We start from the raw sequence: 25890 nt of genomic DNA, 5'->3' as shown, positions 1-25890 counted from the left end.
TCCCCTTTAAGCTAGGCTCTGAAAAGAGCCGTTTTTTTTGTTTTTTGACACATATCGTACAGACCTGTGGTATTTTATGTATTTTTTTGTATTTTTTGTCCTTGCTTTACTCGTGCAAACATTACAGAACGTTCTCTAAAGCAAGTCGTATATTCCAAAAACACGTCGCATTTCCCAAAGAGCATAGTGCAACACCATCTGCTTCAAAGTAGTGTGCATTGCTTGCAGCAATGTTATCGTGGCTACAAAAAAACATACCAACTCGTAGCATGAATGCACGCATGCCGCAATTGATGATGCACCTCCCGATGCTTTGACCTGGACAGAAAACAGAAGTGTTGTTCCATTGCACTCTCGGAAGTAAAGCAGAAAAAATAAATTTCGATGTTGGGAAGATGGTCATGAGTGCTTCAACCAACTGTGCCAAATCTGCCAACAAAGTATGTGAAGTCAGGTATCCCAAGTGGCAAGCACCGTAGTGCAAAATTACCACATGAGGCGTAGTAATTCGTCGCACGTCTCTGCAAACTTGCAGAACTGCTGCAGCATTGGCATCAGTGTCAGCACTCCACACCACCTCCATTCCTTGCACATCGAAATGGTGTGCCACATGCCTACTCTCGGCATAGTGTTGTAAGCCTTGCATAAAAATGTCTCCAAGCAGCAAAACCCTGACCCTCTGCTCCTCTGCCATTTTCAGTGTGCGCACCGTCTTTTGACACAAAAGACTAATGTGAACATCTGATTGGCTGATGCCTACAGTCGTTTTGCCATGCAGGATTTGCCGTAAAAACCCATATGTGACACACCCTACCAGCGGACAAGCGTTGCCTACGCGCGGCACGTAACTCTTACCCAGTCCTTCCACCCTTTCTACAGTGGTAGCAAAGCGATTCCTTCATTGGACACAACTAAGCAGGCGCACAATCATCCACCAATCACATAGAACATCGCTAATTTTAACTCTGTCATCAACATTGCGCACTTCAAAATTACTGTCGATGATTCTTAATGAAAATCGCATACCATTGCAAAGCACCTACTTCACAAGCGACTGTGCAAGGATTGCACATTTCTACGTACAGCTCCATGCATGTGCACATGCATCAGTATAGAGTACAGGTATGTACATTTTAATCATAGTAAATGTGGAACCCTTATGATGTAAAATAGACAAAATGGCGGTACATTTCCATAGGGAACACATAACAACGCTCCCCCTTTTAAAGTGCAACAATGACGATTTGTCATTAACAAATCGTACGACTGCTTACTGTCCTCTGCATAACCTGTACATACGTTGCAAGCATGCCTATTTAGGCATAGCTCTCAACCATTTTTTTCTTAAAGGTGGGTGAAATCAGCCGATTTTGTTTTTGGCGGGTCAGACATCCATTGGATTGAATGGCCGTGCAGGAGGCTTGGCGGGTGAGTCTGCCCTTTACAAGGCAGGTAACACCTGCCAAAAGCGTATGAGTTGAGAAGTAGAATTTAGGGCAGACCTCAATTTTGTAAGTGAAAATGTCGGAGCTCTGTACTCTATACTGCCTACAGTAATGCTACTTACAATGTGATCGTATGAGAGTAGTAATTGCTCCCGATTGTGGTGCTCACATGTCCTTCGGAGGGTCTCCCGATTTTTGGACATTGTGCTTTTCATTAACAAGTAAAAAATGTTTGCCCATCTAGTACCATGCCCTATCGCTTACAAACCTCTCTCCTATGCATACTACATTTTGTAAAGAACCAGGCCTTTCCAAAACCTTAAAAAATGTAGTTATTTTGAAGGACTTTCAAGTACCATATTGAAAGTAGTATGGAAAGACTGCATAGAGAGAAGTGAAATGTGCACGTGGACTGGGTTCAAATATGAACGTTAAATCCTCTGACGAAAGAAGTAGAAGTACATTCTGCAGTATTGTGACCGCTGCAAACACACAAAGTAATTGATATCATTTTTTTAATTCACAGTGGAGACTACTTTCCTGAGAATCAACAGCATCTACACTGCAGACGACATATCTGAAGAAACCTGGTCATCTTGTACAAAGAAGTAAGTACAGTACAACCTTGATATTGCAACTACTCCTGAAAGAGGCTACTTGGGTTATTTGTTTGTTTTAGGCACCAAAGCAAGCATTCATTTGTAAACCATTCTACCTACAAATATCCATTTATTGAACAAAGAATAACAGGTGGAATGGCTGACAAATCCCTGTGTGTTTGGTACTGAAATAGCATAGGGAATCCTTAGAAGGTTAGATTGTGAAAGTAAGTTGTCGTAGCAGGTTTTTGGCATTTCGGTTATTAATAATGGTTCTCGCCACAAGTAGGGCACTTTCTACTCTCATGTAAAGCAAATTGTACTAGTATACAAACAGTAAAGTAGCATTACCAAATGATAGTTAGAGGTCACTGTGCGTTGACACACCATGCAAAAGAGCTGCCCCATCACACATATGCACACATGCATACAGATGACATACATTGGACAACAGACCAAAGTATACTTTTTTTTCTCAACGGACACCAAAGAATGCCTAACAAAAAGCATCTCCGTAGAAAGGAATGCAGAATTAGAGCAAATAAAAATAAAGGTGCCCAATGTAAGCATCCACCTGTTGTAGAGTTAGTGGAGAATCTTGGTACAAACCACCTAATGCAGTTGGGTAACATAGTAAAAGAAGTCTCAACTACCGAAACTGTACCTCCTCCATCAAAAAGTGTCACAAAACACAGAAATGTTGTCAATAATGGCTGCCAGTACAGCTAACAATGTTCCTAATAATCCTGATAGTGTAAGAATAACCCATAGTAAAAAAAGTATTTTAGCAAAAATATTTCGTCACAGAGTCCTTCAGAATGTACTAAGAAGAGGACCAAAATCTTCCCCGCCCCTTAAAATGTACCGTAGAAAGTTAATTCTGCAAGCATTCGTGGACAGTGCCATCTTTCTCAAAAGGAAGTTATTCATATTAGTGTTGAAAAGGATGAAAGCATTAACCAAACTAGGTACCAAACTACAAATGAAACGCAGCAATAAACGGAATGTGAACAAAAATAATTTTTTGCATGTTTATGGTGGTGAATGGAGTCACACAACAAGCACAGAGCCATACTTTAAAGAAGTAGCATACAAACAAAATCAAACAAACACAATTGCCATCCATAGCAGTGGACGAGGGTATGAGAAAATCAATACTACCATCATGGAACAAGAAACACTGCTTACAAAACTGTCTTCTGAAAACTCAGAATTACGTCTTGATTCAGCAGAACTATACCATCCAGTATACATATGGTCGTGCACATGGGTGTGTTATTCCAAACAAAGCTTTCAAATCTTTACATCAGTCCTTAATCAATATGTAAAAGGTAAAGACAAAAGTGCTGCAAAATATGGATATTTGTGTAGTGCAGAAAGTCACAGGACTAAAAGGACATTCATTAGCCTGCATTTCTGGCCCTATTTGCAAAAGTACCTTCCATGATATCAAAAGAATAGCAGTACATCATTCCAAAGTAAGACATTTAGTGTACAAAATATACTGTACAAAAAGTCCAGCTTCAGAATTAGGCAATTTAAATACCACTCTTCTGCTTGGTACACCCAAATACTTACAAGAAGAAATGGATTGTATTCAGAAAAAGTATTTTGGAAGTGAAAGCCACATAGAAAATGCAACAGTTTTAGAGCATAGTAGCGACAATTTTGCACATAGCAACCTTCTATTACACACATACAGAAAAGAAATACTAACATTTAAAAGGTCATCGGCTGAAGTACCAAACCATGTGTGTGTATGCTGCCACAGAACGTTTTGCAAAAGGAACACAAAAAATGTGGACATAGCATACAAAATAGAAAACAATGAGGACTCTAAATGGTTTGAATTAGTTTTGTACATTTTAGCTGAAAGCAAATATGAAATAACTGAACGCCTAATATGTTGCAGTTACTGTACTGCAAAATTAGACAATAACCACACTCCTTCACATGCAATTACAAATAATTTGGAATTGTTTCCATTACCAAAATCCTGCAACAGCTCAATTTGTATGAGAGCATAATAATTCAAACAGTTCACCCATTTCTAGCAATTATACGCCTTCATCCAAAAACAACAAATTTACCTTCCTCTGAATTGGTGAAAGGAATTTGTGGCAAAGTAGTTTACTTGCCATTAGATTTAACGGAAAATGTGCACACTCTAGGAGTGGAACGTTCAATAGACCATTCCTTAATAGTCTTGGTAAATGGAGTACCAACAAAGGATAAAAAAATTTGGCAACAATTAGTAGACTTACACAAAGTTACACAAGCATTGCAATATCTAAAATATAACAATGAGTACTACAAGGACATAAATATTGATGAAAGCTTAAGGCAAACAACTGAAATAATTCAAGAGCCATCAGAAACTGGGCAATTCGAACGTCTGGATCCAGCTACAGTATCCACTCTTTTGGACCATTACACAATTCATCCATTGCATTCCAATGAAAGCATAGATGATGCACTAGAAACTTACCAAATGAGACAAACCAAAGGGTCACCAATGAGTATATGGGAAAAAAGTATAGAAGCACATGCTTTTCCACTGCTATTTCCTACTGGCAAAGGTGGGAGATATGATGATAGACCCACTCAGATTGGGGCATCAGAATACCGCTCATTACGAATGTATTCGCAAGATCCCAGATTTAGGCAAAATGTGGAATACATATTCCACCTACTCTACGAAAGTGAATTAGCAACACTATATTATGGAGTTGCACACATTCTTAAATCTGGAACGCACTTTCAAAATATGTCAGCTACGCAGTTAATACAAAAAGTACAAGAAAAAGATGAGGTTTTACAATCAAGCATAACAAATTTGTTTGCAAACATGTGTTAGGCGATCCTCAGCACATCAGGCCTCCCCACATCAGAACACTGCTCACATTCCCCAAACATCTCCACCCCAGCTTCGAGGCTCAAGGGATTCGGTGAACCCACAGAACCGAAAACACCGTACCTTCTTTGGTGTACGGGCTCGTTTACAACCTTTCCTGCATTGGCAACTGCCTTGGAGGATGTATCGCAGAAGGGACGGCGTTACGTCATCACGTCGGTCACGTGATACAGTGTGGCGTTCCTCACGTGATCCTGGTGGACGTCACGTGGCTCAGAGACGTCACATGACCCAGGGACACGCAGTATAAAGAACTGAGAGGCAGGGCGATCATTGCTTCTCAGCTGGCTTCGGACCCTGTTTGGCGTTTATACCTGCTCCTTGCTACCTCGACCACGGAACTCTATCTTGGACTCTCTTGGACACCCCTTTGTACTTTTGCCTGGAACTGTTTACCTGTTGCTGGATTTTTGGACTGCACATCGACTTGTCTTTGGATCATCCCTGAATATCTTGCTGTACTTCTACGCCCAAGTCAAGCCCTATCTTACAGGTGGCCTACCTGGATCCACGCTTACCTGCGGTTCTACCACTCCAGGGACCGCTGTATCTTGTTGAGCCTCGAACCTCCCTACTAGGTTTCCTGGGTCTCCCTTACACCAGATAGGTAAGACACTTTAGATTCTTTTGTTTACCTGTCTGTATTGTGATTGCCTGGTGCTTAACCTCATTCCTTCTTGACAGCAGCATCGGTGTTCCAGAGGCTCCGTGGATCTGGGAAGACATCTCTCACCTGTGGCCTCAAGGGTCGCACAGCGGGTTTCTATATTGTTCCCCTGTGCGTCACTTGGGGACGGAGGTCTCATCGGTCTACACGACACTCAAGTCAGAACAGACTGAGAAGCCGTATAGTCGTGTTAGACGATGCAGGGATCCACGGACGAACCCATAACTGCTTTAGTTCAGGCAATTACAATATTAAGGGCAGATATGGCCGCCGCAAACACAGTGATCCATCAAAGGTTGGATACCATACAGAGCGTTCAGCATTCCCTTCCTGCAGACCCTGAGTTTGGAGATGGCAGCTCCTCCATTACACCCCCTCCCTTGGCTACTTCTACAGTCCCGACTCCAATAATCCTCCCAACTCCTTCCCCCCTGGCTGCTCCTGAACGTTACCAGGGTGACCCCAAGAAATTCAGAACCTTTGTTAACCAGTGCAAGTTACATTTCTTATGCAGGCCTTTGGCTTTTCCCACGTCCACTGCTAAGGCCGCCTTCGCCCTTTCCCATTTAGCTGGAACAGCTGCCGCTTGGGCTAATCCCCTGTTAGAAAACAATAGCCCGGTTCTTTATGACTTTGATATGTTGGTCCTAGAAATGTCCCGAGTATTCGATACTCGACACAAGGCACAGTCTAGGGATTTGGAGTTGTTAGAATTGACTCAGGGCAAAAGAACTCTGATAGATTACATCACCCGGTTCAATCAGCTAGTTGCGGAAACATCATGGCCAGAAAACAAGCGGGCGGTGGTCTTTTATAGGGGGTTGAGTAACACCATGAAAGACGCTTTAGCAGTGATCCCTTCTATGCCTACTCAGTATCAGGAATTGGTTGATCTCGTCCTGCAGGTAGATGCACGTCGATCGGAGCGTAGAGCTGAATTGGGGGCCTCCTCCTCTCCTACTCTTGTTAATACTCCCGCTTCCGGTACTGAAGAACCTATGCAAGTGGGAGGGGTATGCAGTCCTATTACAACATCTGAGAGGGAACGTAGAAGGGTAGATAATGCGTGCTTTTACTGTGGCACCACTGGACATTTCGTGAAAGAGTGTCCTCGACGTCCCAAGAAGAGTCAGGTTTTTCGGATGGCTCGACCTTAGAACCGGAGACCAGGTTGAGTGTCCCATCATCTTCTCCGGGAACCCCTCTTGCCTTTGCTCGTGTTCAACCCATCTCCGTAAAGGCTACTCTATGTCCCTCTACTGGCCTTCTACATGCAGTCAATATCATTATTGATTCCGGTGCCACTGGTAATTACATAGATATTGATTTGGCCCATTCCCTCAATCTACCCTTAGTGGTAAAAACACGACCGGAACATGTTCAAGCCGTAGACGGCTCTGCATTGGTTTCTGGTCCTGTTAGACATCAAACTGCACCCCTCTTGTTGAACATACAAGACATACACACAGAAACCTTATGTTTTGATTTGATCACCGCACCTCAATTCGGTATCATACTAGGGATTCCCTGGTTACGTGAACATAAACCACTGATCAATTGGCAAGCAGGCACTGTACTCTTTGAGTCCGATATTTGTCAGAATTATTGTCTCCCGATCCATCAAGCCCCTGACACACCCTCTCGGGTCTTGGGAGCCTTAGCACAACTCACACTGACAGTTGACGATCCAGAAGTCATACAGTCCCATACTGTTGGGGGGTTGGTGTCTGGGATTCCGCCAGAATATCGGGCTTTCGAATCAGTTTTCGATCGAGGCTCGTCTGAGGTACTTCCTCCACATAGAACTTATGACTGCCCAATCGAATTGCTTCCTGATTCCACTGTTCCTTCGGGCAGGATCTACTCTTTGTCTCCTTCGGAGGAACTGGTGTTAAAAGAATATGTACAGAACGCCCTGCGTTTAGGACACATCCGCCCCTCCACTTCACCAGCGGCAAGTCCTATCTTCTTTGTACCCAAGAAGGAGGGGGATTTACGTCCTTGTGTGGATTATCGGCGTCTTAACGCGATCACCAAGAAGGATAGATATCCCATCCCGTTAATCACTCCACTCTTAGATCATTTAACACATGCTTCCATCTTTACCAAACTTGATGTACGCGGCGCATACAATTTGGTACGCGTTCGCGAGGGAGACGAGTGGAAAACTGCTTTCTGTACTCGTTACGGCTTGTACGAATATCTTGTCATGCCCTTTGGCTTATGTAACGCCCCGGCCACGTTCCAACGATTCATGAATGACATTTTCAGGGATATTCTGGATGTGTACATGGTTGTGTATTTGGACGACATCCTGATCTTCTCTCGAGATCTTGATGACCATGTAAAACACGTCCGAGAAGTATTAACCCGTTTAAGCAAACATTCCTTATTTGCCAAACCTGAGAAATGTCAGTTCCATAAGACCTCTGTTGAGTTTTTGGGTTTCCACATCACCCCTGGGGCGTTATCCATGAACGAGTCTAAGGTCAAAGCAGTCTTAGATTGGCCAGTACCTCAAACACTCAAGTCCTTGCAGGCCTTTTTAGGATTCGCCAACTTTTATAGGCGTTTCATTTCTTCCTTTTCTACGATTGTAGCCCCACTCACGACCCTGACTAGTCCTCGGGTACCATATCAGTGGCAGAGAGAACAGCAGGAGGCTTTTGAGACTTTGAAAACCGCCTTTACTACCGCACCGGTACTCCAACATCCCAATCCTGATCTTCCGTTCATAGTCGAGGCAGATGCCTCTTCCTTTGCCCTCGGGGCGGTACTGTCACAAACATGTCCTAATACAGGCAAATTACATCCAGTGGCATACCACTCCCATAAGTTTTCCAGTACTGAGTCTCACTATACCGTTACGGAAAAAGAACTCTTGGCTGTCATGGACGCTTTCCGTGTTTGGCGTCATCATCTTCTGGGGGCTAAACATCCCATCACAGTATACTCCGATCTTCGGAATCTACAGGATTTGGCCTCTCTGAAATGCATTAATAGCAGACAGGTCCGATGGCATCTTTTCTTTTCCTCTTTTGACTTCCGTATTATGCACCGTCCTGGAACGGCACATGGGAAGGCGGATGCCTTGTCACGTTCCCCGGGGGGGGTCCAATTGCCTACATTCCCCGACACTGTTCTCGGAAAGAGTCATGTGATTTGTCTCTGTACTCCCTCATTGTCACTGATAGACTCGGTTCGATCCTGGACTAGCGATCACTCTGACCAGTTGCGAGAATGGGACCCAGTGTTTTCTGATGGATTACCGTTCGTACATGAACGCCTGTTCCTTCCTACACCTGACACACGTAATCTGGCCCTTGAGTGGTCTCATGACGCTCCCTTTAACGCTCACCCCGGACAAGAGCGCACTTTAGATCTTCTCAAGCGTTGGTGTTGGTGGCCTTCTATGAAGCGCGATGTAGAATGTTATGTTAGATCATGCGCAGTATGTGCTCAGGCTAAACATCAAAGGGGTCGACCAATTGGGTTGTTGCTTCCGCTTCCGGTACCTCCCAGGCCCTGGCATACGTTGACGATGGATTTCGTTACTGATCTCCCCAAGTCGAAGGGCTTTGACTCCATCTGGGTGGTGGTGGACACATTCACTAAAATGGCCCGTTTTGTTCCCTGCAAAGGTATCCCTTCGGCTCCTGTATTAGCGGATTTGTTTTTTGAACATGTGTTCATGCTATTCGGCCTTCCTTCGGTCATTATATCGGATCGAGGGTCACAGTTCACCTCTCGGTTTTGGAGATCTCTGACGAAGCTATTGGGCATTGATACCAGGTATTCTTCGGCCTATCATCCTGAGACCGATGGACAGACCGAAAGGACGAATCAATCTATGGAACAATACCTTCGTTGCCTTATATTACAACATCAGACCTCTTGGTTGGCCGCTTTACGGCTTGCGGAGTTCGCATATAATAATGCGGCTCATTCAGCCACTGGTTATTCTCCTTTTTACGCCCTCTATGGCCAACATCCCAAGGTCTTGCCGGTCCCTGATGCTTCTGATTCTGCGAACCCTGCGGCCACGACATGTCTTAGGGATCTTTCTGCCTTACACGCTAGTACAGTGGTTCATCTCACTGAAGCAAAAGCTGCTATGAAGGCCCGTGTGGATGGCAAACGTCGGGCTGCTCCCCCTCTGGTGGTGGGTTCCAGGGTCTGGTTGTCTTCCCGTCATCTTCGCCTAGTGGGCTGTCGGAAGTTGCTACCTCGCTTTGTCGGCCCTTATGTGATATCAAAGGTGGTGAATCCGGTGGCTTTCCGTCTAGTGCTTCCCAGCTCTTGGCGCATCCATCCTGTGTTTCATGTCTCCCTCCTCAAACCTTGTCCCGACTCTGTCCGTCTTCGGACCCCTGTTGCGCCGGTGTCCTTGTCCTCTCCTGATGTTTTCGAGGTGTCGGTCATTTTGGGCTCCAGATGGTTTAGGGGTGGGATCCAGTATCTGGTGGATTGGAAGGGTTACGGCCCGGAGGAACGTTCATGGGTTTCCGCCTCTGACCTGAACGCCCCTCGCTTGGTGGCCCGTTTCCATTTAGACCATCCATCCTGCCCACGGGGTCGTGGGCCGTTGGGGAGGGGCTATGTTAGGCGATCCTCAGCACATCAGGCCTCCCCACATCAGAACACTGCTCACATTCCCCAAACATCTCCACCCCAGCTTCGAGGCTCAAGGGATTCGGTGAACCCACAGAACCGAAAACACCGTACCTTCTTTGGTGTACGGGCTCGTTTACAACCTTTCCTGCATTGGTAACTGCCTTGGAGGATGTATCGCAGAAGGGACGGCGTTACGTCATCACGTCGGTCACGTGATACAGTGTGGCGTTCCTCACGTGATCCTGGTGGACGTCACGTGGCTCAGAGACGTCACATGACCCAGGGACACGCAGTATAAAGAACTGAGAGGCAGGGCGATCATTGCTTCTCAGCTGGCTTCGGACCCTGTTTGGCGTTTATACCTGCTCCTTGCTACCTCGACCACGGAACTCTATCTTGGACTCTCTTGGACACCCCTTTGTACTTTTGCCTGGAACTGTTTACCTGTTGCTGGATTTTTGGACTGCACATCGACTTGTCTTTGGATCATCCCTGAATATCTTGCTGTACTTCTACGCCCAAGTCAAGCCCTATCTTACAGGTGGCCTACCTGGATCCACGCTTACCTGCGGTTCTACCACTCCAGGGACCGCTGTATCTTGTTGAGCCTCGAACCTCCCTACTAGGTTTCCTGGGTCTCCCTTACACCAGATAGGTAAGACACTTTAGATTCTTTTGTTTACCTGCCTGTATTGTGATTGCCTGGTGCTTAACCTCATTCCTTCTTGACAGCAGCATCGCTGTTCCAGAGGCTCCGTGGATCTGGGAAGACATCTCTCACCTGTGGCCTCAAGGGTCGCACAGCGGGTTTCTATATTGTTCCCCTGTGCGTCACTTGGGGACGGAGGTCTCATCGGTCTACACGACACTCAAGTCAGAACAACATGCGTGGTACAAAGGAATACTGGTTCAGACAGCATGGAGACGTGCGTTGCATGATCAGAAACCTTGGACCACCAACTTGGTTTGTTACGCTAAGTTGTGCAGAATATGCATGGGAAGATTTACATGAGTTCCTACGCATAGCAAACAGCAACAAAAACAACATAGATATATTAACACCTGGAGAACTTTGCTCTCTAGATCCAGTTAATGTCTCAAGATATTTCCATCATCGTTTCATTGCAATGCTACACTTTATTTGCAATAAAACTGTTCCTCCCCTTGGAGAAGTGCAACACTTCTTTTGGAGAAAAGAATATCAAGCGAGAGGAGCACCACATAGTCACATGCTGTTATGGATCAAAGGTGCTCCGAAATTTGGGCACGACAGTGATAGCACTGTTTTGCAGTTTATCCAAAAATATGTCACATGTGAAATCCCTTCACAACAAACACATAGTGAGCTGCATGGTTTACAATTTCAAAGACACAAATGTGGCAAATATTGTCACCGTAAATACAAAAACAAAGATAAATACTACACCAAATGCTGCTTTGGTTTCCCTAGACCAGTTACAGAAACAGGTGAAGTAAACAACTTCATGTTTTCAGTTCGACATAGTGTTAAAGGTAAATCACCTAAAAACACGTATAACATAAAAAGAAGGGAAGAATCAAAATATATCAATGATCACAATGCAATCATTTCCCTATTATGGAATGCAAACATAGATGTGTAGTACATTGCAGACAATTCAACTGCTGTTGCACGATATGTTACAGCCTACTTAGCAAAAGCAGAAAAAACAGAGCTTCAAGACCTCTGGGATGACCTGCATCAGACAAAACATTATCACATAAATTGTACAGCCTAGGCATAAAAATGCTGTCTTAGAGAATGTGGGGCCTGTGAAGCAGCAGATCGTTTAACTGGCACTGCTTTGTATGGAAAATCAGACAACATAGTATGGCTCAGTCTTGGTCCTGCAAAATGCAGAAAAAGAGTGTTAAAATCATATGAGGACATAGAAACAATTGCCAGAAATGATCCCAACAGCCAAGACATTCTAAAAAACTATTTACTGGACACATACTATCTGAACAGGAGTTCCACTCTGGAAAGCATGTGTCTATACCACATAGCTCAAAACTTTGCATACAAAAATAATGTAAAACCCGATGAAAGCAAACATCGATATAGAGTGACCGATTGTGAAGGGAGCTTAGTGAAACTTATCAAACAAAGCTTAATTAATCATGTGAAATTGTCATTAAAAACTCCTCAACAGAAATAACTATATTACATGTCTCTGTTGCAACTTTTCAAACCATGGAGAAAAGAGGAAGACATACTAGATAATTATGAGTGCTATGAAATGCTTTCAAAGCAAATGAAAGCACTATCACCAATGTTAACTTTACGCAGTACAAAACAATGTTACACAATGAGCAGCAACAGGAAGAAGAAATTCAGGCCCAACTAGATAAAGACTCTTCCGACAGTAGTCAACCTTCTGTAACAGGAAGTCAAGAACCATTAGGACAACCACTAATAGCAAAGGAGGCTGAAGTTGCTATCGCAGAAGTAGAAAACACTATGTATCAGTATCAAGAAGATACAGAGGACTTAACTGTACACAAGGAAAACTTAACAACGATCAGCACACCATTTTTGATGAGGTAACAAAACAAATTGTGCATGGCGTACAACACGAAAATAAACAATGCCCCTGCCACAATTACAAACCTATACTAATGTACGTTAGTGGTAAAGCTGGATCAGGGAAAACATTCTTATTCAAAATTATCAGCAAGTTCCTTCAACAATTGACAAACAATAAACTGTCAGCTGTTGTAACAGCCCCCACAGGTTTAGCAGCCTACAACATAGGCGGTGTGACTTTACACTGATTACTACTGCTTCCAGTAAAGCATCAAAATAAATTAGACTACTACAAACTTTCTGCAGAAGCTGCAATGGAATTACATAGAGTATTGAAACAAATGAAAATGCTGCTTATAGATGAATTGAACATGGCCTCAAATCTAATATTGGCTTTGATTCATCTCAGATTGCAAGAAGTACTTAAAAACATTATCGTTTTCGGAGATCTTCTACAATTGCCACCAGTAAAAGGTGAACCGATTTTTAAAACCTTATGCCACAAACTCTGCCGGAAAACTGTTGGTAGCATAGGTAATGTTAACCTTTGGCAACATTTCCAATACAGAGAATTAACTGAGAACATGTGGCAATCTGCAGATCTCACTTATGCCAACATCTTGAAAAGTGTTAGAGTTGGTGTATTATAGTAAGAAGCACAAGCTGTATTGAAAAAGCGGCAAATACATGCACTTTATGGCGATAATGCATGTGCAACTGATGTTATGGCAGAAATAGCGCACAAAAATGACAATTGTATGGCCTTAATGCCAACTCTTGCAAGCTGTTTCAAATTCAAGAAACAATGTTAAAGAAAGAAATGCAAGCAATAATAGAAATTAGCGCCATAGACAAACTAGATGTACATAGTTTGACAGTACCCATGTGTGAGCAAGCCACAACAAGACTAAATAGTTTAGAAAATTCAATCTCCAACACAGCTGGATTGGAAAAAGTATTGGAATTATCATTAAATTGCAGAGTAATGCTTAAACGTAACCTTGACGTATAGCAAGGGCTAGTTAATGGAGCACTGGGCACATTTGTTGGCTTTCAATCATACCCATGTGATAGCAGCATTCAGTTTGTCAATATTCGCTTTGATAAACTTTCAGAAGTTAAAAGGAAAGGGCGCTCAATGGCTCGATTCCTTCTCTTCAAAGACATATATGTACATAGAGAGCAATTTTCTCTAACGCTTGCATATGCAGTTACCATTCATAAATCCCAAGGTCTTACCCTAGAGAAAGCAATGATAGATATAGGAAAGACAGTCTTTAAGGAAGGCATGAGCTACGTAGCATTATCACGCTTACGTACACTTGATGGTCTAATGCTAATAAATTTTGATTCAAGTAAAGTCAAAGCTGATATTCCTTGCATTGTAGAGTACAATAGATTGCGTTCACTGAACACCCCTCATCTGAAACAATACCCTGTTCCAGATAAAGTGAAACGTGGTTAAAGAAAAGTAAATGAAACAGAAATGCAACAAAATGCAACAGGAAATTCCGCAAAAAAAAAGAAAAGAAGCTAAAGTTTCATCAATTGCCGCAAACATAGAAGAACCTATAAGGGAATGTAAACCAGGCACATCGGCAAAGAAGCAACAGAAAAAACGAAAAATGCACTCAGATACAGAACTTGCTGGCCCATTCAAATTTACAAATGAAAGTGGGGTAAGTTGCTTTGCAAATGTAGCAGTGAATATTCTATTTCAATTGCCACCAATTGTTTACAATATTTACCTGCACTGCACAGACCAATTGTGTTTGCACATGTTAGTGTTGCATAGAAGTGCAACAAGCAATGCTGACAACACATACAGTGTTTATGGAGTAAGGCAACAATTGGACGACTGTGCTGGAATAGTGAGATTCACTATGAACTCACAAGAAGATCCACAAGAATGTCTAATGTACATACTATTAATATTGGAAAACAAAAGCATACCTGTAAATGAAATGTTCCAAATTTTGTACATGTGGAAACATACATGTACTCTCTGTAACAAAGTGATACAGGAAGAAATTCCAAATGAGCGATTTGTGTATATCACCATACCAAATTGTGAGAGCATTCCATTTCCGCAACTGGTACAAAATGTCAACCATGGCAGATTATGTAGTATTTGCAATTCAGACAATCACTCTACCTTACTAATACAATCACATAGTGCCTACATAATAATTATGCTTCTACGTTATAATGCAGATGGCACCAAAAACAACTGCAAACTAACTGGATTTACACACGGTCAAGTGTCACTTGGAAAGAAAACCTTTACAACAGTAGGAATAATCTACCATGCAGGAGCTACAACCCATGCAGGTCACCACACTGCATACATTAAAATAGTTCTGGATGGTTTGAATGTAATGATAGCACCATTACTATAAAGCAGAGGTTGCCAGCTAACCTAACAAATGCTTATTTAATGTTCTTGAAGCCAAAATGTATGTAATAATAAGGGGTACTTCATAATTGTCAACAAAGTATGTGAAAGACTACAAACAGTTACAATACACCCACAGGTATCTAACTACCCAATAGGATGGAAGAATGACACAAATAAATGATAAGCACAGATCGTTGGAAACAAATGCACAGGTAGAATATGCCTATAGGTATGTAAGTATTGGTAAAAATCGGCAAGAAAGCAAAAAGAAAACATTAATGGGAAAGATGAAGGAAACAGGATGTAACAACGACACAAATGAATGAGTATCAAAAATCTGTAAGAACACGTGCTCAGTTAGAATACGCCTACAGGTATCTAACTCTTGTTAAAAATGGGCAGGAAGGCAACAAACATAACATTGGTTAGAAAAATGAAGAAAACACTGAAAGGAAAAAATGAAGTACTTAGTTGCATAAGAAATGGAGGTTTTTTTAATCCGACAAGGATTTTTTCCCCCAGACCCAAAGATTAGAAAAGCAAACACAGAAACTGAGCGCAATGCACAGTACACTGGTTTGTAAACTAAATATGAGGGTCTAAAAAAAAAGTTAACTGTCTATTATGCAATGTGTCAAATGTGGAAAAACTGCAAACATTAACACACCTTTTTCTTTCATCACAGAAATGGAAAAAGTGAATAATCTGCCAAGTACGATAACCAATTGTAAAAAAAATGTATGGAGTCTGAACAAAGTAAGGAGTAAGTATATTGGCAGGCATTTTCTACACATGGGAATCAACTCGTCTAATGGATGGTAGTAATATGCTGCAGTGCCTGTTGGCTGGCGTTTCGTCTGCGGTAAGTAACCTACCACTTACGCCTTACAACCAAGTTTCAAGGAGTACAGTTCCTATCCACAACCATCGCTGCATATGTAAAACATGGTCTTTGTAAATTAGCTGCTTATAAATGTACTTTGCGGACCATCGTCTGCAGCCATGAAGTGAAGAAAGTAGGGCATGAACACAACGACCACAATCCACCACACCCATATTAACTTGTAACTCCACTGCTTATGAATTCAGTCTTGCATGCATGGGCTTTAGCCATGCACCCAAGACTGCAGGGTCTCTCCACAACTACCTCAGTGATGTGTGGTAGTGGGGGTTATTCTATATGTGTGTTATCGTTAAGTACCTCTACCCAGAGCATTCCCTTCTAGGTGTGTGTCTGTAGATCTTACATGGGATGGGTGTGCAGTGTCTTCCAACTCTACTACTTACCACTTTGTTCTTCGTTGCATGGCCATCGGCCATGCACCCAAAACTGCACGCACTCTCCACAACTTGCCAATCAAAATGCAACACTACGGGTGTGTGCATGGGTGGCACATATGGTGGTTGTTGTGGCCATGGCCTACAGTCTTGTAAGTAAGTGCTTTGGCCTTTGGCTGACCGCCATGCATCCAAGACTCTAGGCCCTGGCCACAACCACCTTAGCATGTGCCACCCATGGCGGCGTACTAATGATTATAATGATAATCATTGCAAAAAATAATGCATTCAGGGCATGTTGTCAATTTCAATGTTCCCTAACACCACACGTGTCCTTACAAATCTAACAACTCCCACGTGCACTGCAGGGGCTGAAATACTGGCCTTATTGGACCCCTCATTTTCTGTTTGTATAAGGAGGCCAAAGAACATACGTCAAAAAGTAGGTATAAGTATATTATTGGGTGCATGGCCTTTGGGCCTGCACCCAAGAGTGCAGGATCTCCCCACAACTACCTCTTTCTTCTTGGGTGCATGGCCTTTTGGCCATGCACCCAACACTGCACGCACTCCCCACAACTTGCCAATGAAAATGCAACACAAGGGGTGTATGCATGGGTGCCACATGCAGCGGTTGTTGTGGTCAGGGCCTAGAGTCTTGGAAGTTAGGCCTTTGGCCTTCGGCCGACGGCCATGCATCCAAGACTCTAGGACCTGGCCACAAACACCATAGCATGTGCCAACCATGTGAGCGTACTAATGAATATAATAGTAGTAATTTGAAACAGTAATGTATTCACAGCATGTAGGCAATTTCAATGTTCCTAAAAACACCACACATGCCCTTACAAATGTAACAACTTCCCCATGCAGTGCATGGGCTCAAATACTGCCCTTATTGGACCCCTCCTTTTCTGTTCGTACAAGGAGACCATAGAATGTACGTCATTAAGTAGGTATAAGAGTAATGTGTGTACAAGATGTCCATACACATTACATCATGACGACCGACCCCCAGAACAAGTGCATTATTTACCCATATGTTAAGACTGTAGCCCCTGGCCACTACCACCGTAGCATGTGCCACCCATGGCGGCGTGCTAATGAATATAAAAATAGCCATTGTGAGAAAGAATACTTTCACAGCATGTTGCCAATTTCAGTGTTGCCTACCTATATCCGTGTGCTTTCACGAGTTACAAATTCCCTATCCGCTACATGGACTGAAGTTTTACAAATGTCCTTCCCACTACATGGACTGAAGTGCTACCGTTATTACCCCTCATATTTACTGTACGTACACGGTGTCCATAGAAAATACAGCATGACGGACGAAGAACAAATGCATAGATCACCCATTTCTTACTGTCTGAACCTTTCTCAATGCTCTGTGATACAGCAAAATAGGTTAATGAGAAAAGCATGTGTACGCTGGTTGTTGCTCCGCTTTCCGCGGATCCAAGATGTCGGGCGCATCCAAACCATCTAACGCAGAACACGTCTCGCAGCAGCCAATGGACAGAGACGTCGCATGTACGCGGTCATGACACCAGCCCCTTAGCCAATCGGTTTATTGTTCGTCGACCGAACAGCAAAGTGTGACCGCAAAGCGAACATAGATATCACTAATTATTTCAGACCTACTTTTTCATAATTATAAATGAATGTACTGCACATATGGTGACAAAATTTACAAAAACACGCTTTCAGGACCAAGCCCCTGTACCTGCTCAGATTTGGTCAAAATCCGTCCAGCGGTTTCACCTGTAGCCGTGCACAAAGTTCTTCTCCCATTCAGTCTATGGGAAAAAAAGACGTTTTGGACCCCCCCTATAACTCCGCTCCCCCTGGACGAATTCTCACCAAACTTTACAAAACAATGCAGTCTGGCCCATATACTTTTCTTGCAAAGTTTGATGAGGATTCGTCCAGGGAGTGTGAAGATATAAGCCACCCAAAAAGTGCTCTTCCTATGGAAGCAGCAACTTAACCATAACATATAAATGAATACAACAGAACTTTTGTTTTAATCAAGAAACACTGCTTAGCCTTTAGATGTGACAATCACTTCTTACTCAAGGAGAGTGAGTAGCTGCCCCTTGTGGCCTACATATGGGACATTTATGTTCCCCTATTATACAAACTATTTTTCAAATTCTTTTCAGACACATTTGCTTGTTTTTAGGAATGGTCCCTACATGATTAAGTGGCCAGTGGGACAGAATCAAGTACTGCTATTTTTATCACGCAGTACTACTAAACAGTACGAGTCAGCTGCTGTTCTGCTGTATTAGGTAAGACTTTATTTAGTTTGGTCTTTCCTATACACAACAATATTTCCTATAGAGAAGTACTCTCCCTTCTAGTCCTCAGTTGCTCTGTTTTTTTAGGCATCTCGCACCATATGAAACACCATCCAGTCCCTGAAGAAAATCCGCCCATGACCAGAGGGATTGAAACATGTAGGACGTGACAGAAAAAAGTCCTCATCCAGTACTAAAAAAATCTAAGGAATTCCAAGGACCCAATCCCAATCATTGACCAATTGTAATCAATCAGCAATGTTTATTGTATAATCCATGGTGTTTTAGCTGTTTTGTTAATCCATACTTTACTTGCTTAATTTGCATGAGGAACTGTACTGCCATGTTGATTTAATGTTTTAGGGTACCTATGATGTATTGATTCGACTACTTGTTAATATTAAGTTTTGTATGCTAACTGTGGTTTTAACAATTTGAAATTTTTCGAGTGTTCCATGTTTGTATGGTTGTCTATGTCACAGGTATTTTCTCAACCCGGACATAGTTTGGTGGAGTCATTATCTGTTACCGAATTGGGTTGCCTAGCTCATACGGTTCAGTATCATATAGGGTTCAGTATTATCACTGGCTCAACATTATCAATGGCTCTGAGTGATCAATAGCTTAGTATCATCAACCTGGGTTTATTTTGGCTAGAGTGGCTGTTCACAAAGTGCTTGTAGAGAAAAGTAAGTAATGCCAGAGCAATGGTACTGCCAGCCAGAACAACTAATAAGTGTAGACTTGACATACATGAGTCATGAAACATAAAGTAAATCAAAAAAATGCAACATAATTCCCAATATGCATGCAAATTAGAGACAAGAAAGCTGCTGGGGACTAAGGGAGGACAAAGGAGAGGACATACTGAAAGTAAACATTGCTCTATTAAAAGTATGTCTGAAAGTATGTGTTTGGCTTTATATAGCAAACACCTATCTGTGAAGCATAGTAGAAGGCTACTAGGATGCAAGAGTTCTGCTTGCTTTAAATTCATTCATTGGCCCTGAAGTCTCTGAACCCAGGGTCCGCAGTACCCTGACAGGGGCACCAATGTATTCTTCAAAGCTACAAGCTGGTACTTCTGGAGACCCCCAAATGTCGTCCCCAAAGCGTCCAGTGATGCTGACGATGACCTCAATGAGAGCAAAACATCAGGGGCGAGATGTAGGGAAAAGCTGAGAGAAGGAAAAACTGTCAAATATAGAACACGAGTTGCTAAGAGAGGAGAACATATTAATCTAAAGCAGGCACACCATAGGAAAGATGGGCATGAACTGACAAATGCAAAATAGCAGAGACGGGCACTGCCGGGACATGAGGAAAGGCCACCTGGGGCAAAGGATAGGCACAGTAAGACAGTTTCTTCTGATGGCATCATATTTGCTGCCATGAGAATTCCCATTAAATCCTCATTGGAAATTTAACGGGGCTGGCCATTCTTAACTTACTTCAAACTGATATTATTTCTCTTGACACAGCTTTGTTAATGATATGCCTTTTTCCTTCACGAACACAATTAATCTGATAGCCATTGTTTGCTGTGGAACCAGACATATATGTAAACAGACACGATACCCCAAAGTGCAATTTAGGAGTCATGTAAAAGGATTCCCTCTATGTTTTCATGGCAGTGGGATTGTTGCATTGTGAGAATCATAAAAGTGACCATTTCACATGTTTCTTTTTTCCAGCTCAGCTATTGATCACTCCAATTTGCATTTGTGTTGATCTTTTCTTGGAGACTTGAATGCATTTAAGATGCATTCATTTGCTTTTCCTACGAACAGGCACATGCAAGCATGTATTTTGAAGTGGCAATCCAATTAAACTGCACTCAAACGAGGCAAGCAGTTTAAACATGGCAACTCTTCTATTAGCCATCAAACGAAGATGAGAAAACCTTAATTTACATAGCTTGTCAATGCCATACACTTGGGCATGTTACATTACAAAAAGTCGATGTGTATTAATTCCATTCATGCGTTAAATGAAACTTCTCTAAAGTAAAATATTAAAATGATTTCTGAAGAAGGCTGCATTCGAACGAATACAAGCCATCTTTCACTTAACTGGCGAATAATAGCCATCTCCCTTTCTTTCGAACCAAGAAAATAATATGATGGCGTTTTTACATTAACAAGCAGTCATGCTGTTTGAATTTGCCTTACAGGCATCTTGAATCTAGAGCATGTTCTGCGCACAGGGGTTATCACAGGTGTCTGCCTTTAAGCATTGTTGATAACCCAGTGATCCATGCAATTCCCAAATGCCACTTCAAACACAGTCTTTCTTTGTTATTTAGACATGAGGGTGGCTGCAGTGTCTGACTGTGATATGAGGTGTAAAGAAATGTCAAGGGAGCTCTCCATTGTACTCAATGATGCACAATGGATGGAAAAGTAAATGTGCTCGCACAAACGGATAACTCTTTATATGGACATGCACGGTTTGCTTGCATTTCATAGTTAGCCGTGTTATCGATGTCCTAAATATCAACATATTACATATATGCTAGTCTGAGATAACCACACTATAACTCAGGATCAATCGAAGACAACAGTAGAGCAGTTGACGTGAAATGGAACTAAATGGGGAGATGTGAGCTCTCCGTAAAATTGGTTTGGGGCCTGCCCATCACTCATATCTAGAAATCTACATTTCTTGGTGTGAATTGGATTGTTTAGTGTTTTCTCATCAATCAACAAGGGAGTTCATATAATATGTAAATTGTTTTGCAATGCAAAGGAATAAAATACAGGTCATTATCAAACAAATTAGCATGGGCTACAAGGCCATTCTACAAATTCTCATCATTGTAATATCTTTCTCAACCACATTCACTTCCAGCTCTTTCCTATTCATTACATAGGCTCCCGAATTCACTCATTTCACTGTTCTTCTGTTAAAAGACCAATGCTGTGCCCCTCTCTTGAATGTTTTGTATTCTGAGCGCACTTTATCCAGTACGTAATAAAACATCAACCATTTTCACTGCATGCTTGTCACTTTTAACCTTTTACTTCCTTGCCACCGATATCGCGGCGTACATACAAAAAGGAGCACATTTTTCCATACTTACCATATTTTAAGAGCACACAAAAGTACAGTTCTATTTGTTCCCTACCATCTTTGGGAGTGTTTCCTTGACCTGCAGAATGGACATTGGAAGTAAATGAGGCATGTGCACCTCATTTGCTTTAATTTATGCCCAGAATACAGTGCTAGATTAAAGGGCATGGAAAATTACATTTAAGCGGAAAATTGGTTAGAGTTCTAGATTTGACATATTTTCTTGATACTTTCACAGCATTGATTGGTTGTTAGGTTTATTTTTTGATAGTCGCAGGAGTGTTTTTTAGACTGCAACATTTTGCGATAGCACAATGACACTTGTCTGTCAGGGCCACTGTAGCGACAGTCCGATGACAACCCACAAACCTTCACACACACTCCTCCTGACATTTTGAAGCACTTGTGGTATTGGCACATAGAGGAAATACCATTCGCACCCGGGAAAGGCGGATTGGACAATCACAATCTGCCTTTCCCGGGCGCGATTGTGCCTTCACCGACCGCTGCGGTTGGGGGAAAAAATAGTAAACAAAAATGGCGGCGGCATTTACAACAAAAAAGGGCTTGGCTGTTATTTGGATGATGGTGGCTATTTAGTAACATGTTTTATATGTCTGCCGTCATCCGAAAAGGGACCTCGTCCCATTTATATTTTCATTGTGGTGATTATATTTTTCTTTTTTTTCATTCCGATGGGAGATATCCTCGCACTGAGCTTATCTCCGGTCGAAATAAAAAAAAAGAAAACTATTTGCACCCCAGGAGAAACCCGAGGTGTGAATAACTTTCATGCCAGCCGGCGGGGCGTACATGGCGTTGAACGGCCCGCAGCCCGAGCAGAGGCCCTCGCTTCGCTCGGGTTCTACCAAAGCTGGCGGGCCATTAAATGCTATGTGTGCCCCAGTGGCGGAGCGTGAAAGTTATATTCAGGGGTAGAACAGAGAGAGAAAGAGTGTTCATGGTCAGTGTGAGCCTATTTGGAATGTCTGAGGTACAAGTCCTGCAGTTCTACAGGTCAGGTTGTGAGACAATAATATACATTCTGGACTTTATCAAAGGCAAACCAAAGGCAAACAGCACAATTTAAATGGCTGTTCTGCCTTTCATGAAGTAGCACAGCTGTACATGCTACATGATTTCCCACTACAACTTTTAAATGGACAGCAGCAGTGGCTGCAGGTTCATACAACTTGCATTCACTAAGATTCTGCTGCAAGCTTAAGTGTCATGCTGACACAGAGCCGACTGTGGTGAAGGCTGGCTCCGATAAACCTGCACCTTTTCCCTAATGTTATTGTGGAAATAGATTGAGCACACATTACATGAGTTAGATTTCCTGCATGGAAACACATTTTTTTTAAAAAACATTTATTTATTCGACTTGACAACACAGAAAAAACAAGACAGAGATGGGCACAGCATGAAATCAATTTGCAATTTACAGCAAGGAGACTTTACAGTAAAGTGCGAGTTTATCATGCAGATCACAAGGGTCGGATAATATAGGATGTATTACGACCAGGGTTAACAGAAAAACAAATCACAGAGGGGAATCATTGAGGGGTTCGGGGAGGGAGGGAAGACTCTGAATCTGAGTTGGAGGTCAAGGCAGACATGTAGTTGCAGAACTAACGCCAAATGTCCGTTGGTCTCGAGTGGGAATGTTGCAATGCACCCCAGGCCTCCTCGGTATCATGCGCCCAGGTGACTGCCGTGAGCCACTGCACATACGTGGGCACACTGGGACGAAGCCAGCACATTAGTATGCAGCGTACCGCCAGCACCATGCAGAGACCTGCCAATTTCCTAGAGTCACACTTCAACCAGGGGAAATCGTGGAAAAGGCAGCGCATAGGAGATGGGTCTATTGTGTGATCTAGTATGTCGGAGAGTGTGGAGCATATTTCGGTCCAGTAGTGCATCAGGTGTGAGCGGTGCCAGATCATATGAATGTAAGAGGCTTGGTCGGCGCCACATCTGGGGCAATTAGGCGAAAATGTGTGGAACATATGATGCAGTTTAGTTGGCGTGAGGTGATATCTGTGTAGCACCTTAAATTGTAGTAATTTAAACCTAGAATTATAGGACACATCCTGGGTATGAGCGCACATTCGGGACCAGCGCTCATCGATAATCTCGACTCCGAGATCCTCCTCCCATCTAAGTCTTAGTTTGGTAAACGAGGGGGCAGGAAACACATTTTTGTAATCAGAAAATGCCTTGTTCACCCAATGTCCAGATTGTATACAACTCATATCTTATCATTACTCAGTGCTATGCGAACGACCAGTGGTCAATGTAAAACTCGTTAACTTTGCAGAGCAGCAGTAACCCACAGAAAATGATGTCTCAACTGCAAGATCGCTATTCGCTCCTGAATAAGTAGGTTGTTGTTCTCTGATGTTTACACATTGTATTCACCTGCTACAACATAGCATTTGACCTCATGAACCTCTCTGTTCATTTAGGAGACAGTGCTAACACCTGGGTGCTGATGCTGATACCCCCCTCAAATTTGTGCAGAAGAGCAGTATCACCATGCTCCTATTTGCAGAAGGAGCACTCTGGAAGGACATTTGGACTACTGAAATCACGGTTTCTTGGTCTACATGTGAGTATGGGTGACTTAATGTAGTTACCTAAAAAAGTGTGCCACATCATTATGCCGCACAACATAGCAACCACATGCAATATCTATCTGCCTAATGGTTATGGGACCCTGTATGAGCAATACAATTTTGGTCCATCTATTGAAAGGCTGTGAGAATCTTCTGTTAATATGGTTGCATCAACATCAAATGCCCAATATCGATGTTGGTTATGGTTAATTTGTGAAATCATTAATTCAAAAAGCCTCATTATGAGTTGAGTGGTGTAGCCACAAATGGTGCAGTGGTAACAAAGTTCACAGTGCACTACTGCCACATTACCGCACCGCCGAACTATGTGTTTAGAGGTAAGGTGGAGGAAAACCCCCAAACACTAAGGGGGGACAGAAGCTCAAATATGGACTAATCCGGTTTTCCTGAGCTAGAATTTTGTAACACGAATGGAAAGGGCAGGCAAACCCAAGTGCTGACTGAGGGTGACTATCGCACTCAGTAAATAAACTGTGTGAACAACCAACAGTCTTAAGGAGAAACAGAAACCATAATTGTAATCATATTATCTACGTTTAGGAGAAATATACATATATATATATGGTCTATCATATGTTATTCAAACTGCTCAACACAGTTATTTGTCTTAACTCATGTGATGTTCCAAGAAAAAGGACAGAGAAAGGTGCAAAATGGCTCTGCCTATATTATGATCTAGCCTTAGGGGATAGAATAAAAAGACAAATCAATTCGTCAATGATGTTTATTTTGTTTAGTGATGAGCAAGACCAAATATCTGATTCTATAATTTCTCACAATACTTTTTTTGATAGCAAAGAGGGCTGTCTGGGTCCACTTGGTTTACTCAAAAAGGGGGCGAGAGAAAGAGAGAATGGTAAAAATGGTAAAACGCCCAGTGGGGTATTTAGGCAATATTTTACCTTTAATAGCTTATACCATAGTTGCTTTAAACTACTTACAATAAATGTACTTAAAATTGTGTTTTGAAAACCAAATAGCTGGCCAGATATTATGCAAAATATTCAACCCGACTGGTATTATGCAGACTGTGGCAGATGTTTTCTAGTCATCCCTACATATATGTCAACCGGTTTTAGTGGTTGTTTTTGTAGTTCCACCTTCTTCAGGATGGTCTTCAGGGAGTGGTTAGTTCCCAAAAATCTCACTCAAATGGCGTTTAGTTAATTTGCCTAACTTTATACTTTTTATGCAACCACTTTTTTGCTAGGCCTTTCAATGTGCCAGCAATACAATTAGGATGGGAAGGTGGAGGAAAAACCTCCAGCAAAATGCAAAATGCTGGAGGTAATTCCTCCACTCTACTGCCAAAAACCAACTCTTTATGCATAATTACTGCAGGCGTAATTACCGCAGGTGGTCATTCTGCTAAAATCCCCATGCAGTCCTATGGACACCATAACTGGGGACTAA

This window comes from Ambystoma mexicanum, chromosome 7q (assembly GCF_040938575.1).
Source record: "Ambystoma mexicanum isolate Mex_15411 chromosome 7q, UKY_AmexF1_1, whole genome shotgun sequence".
NCBI lineage: Eukaryota > Metazoa > Chordata > Amphibia > Caudata > Ambystomatidae > Ambystoma > Ambystoma mexicanum.
The sequence above is the reverse complement of the archived record's forward strand: the minus strand, read 5'-3'. Positions refer to the sequence as shown.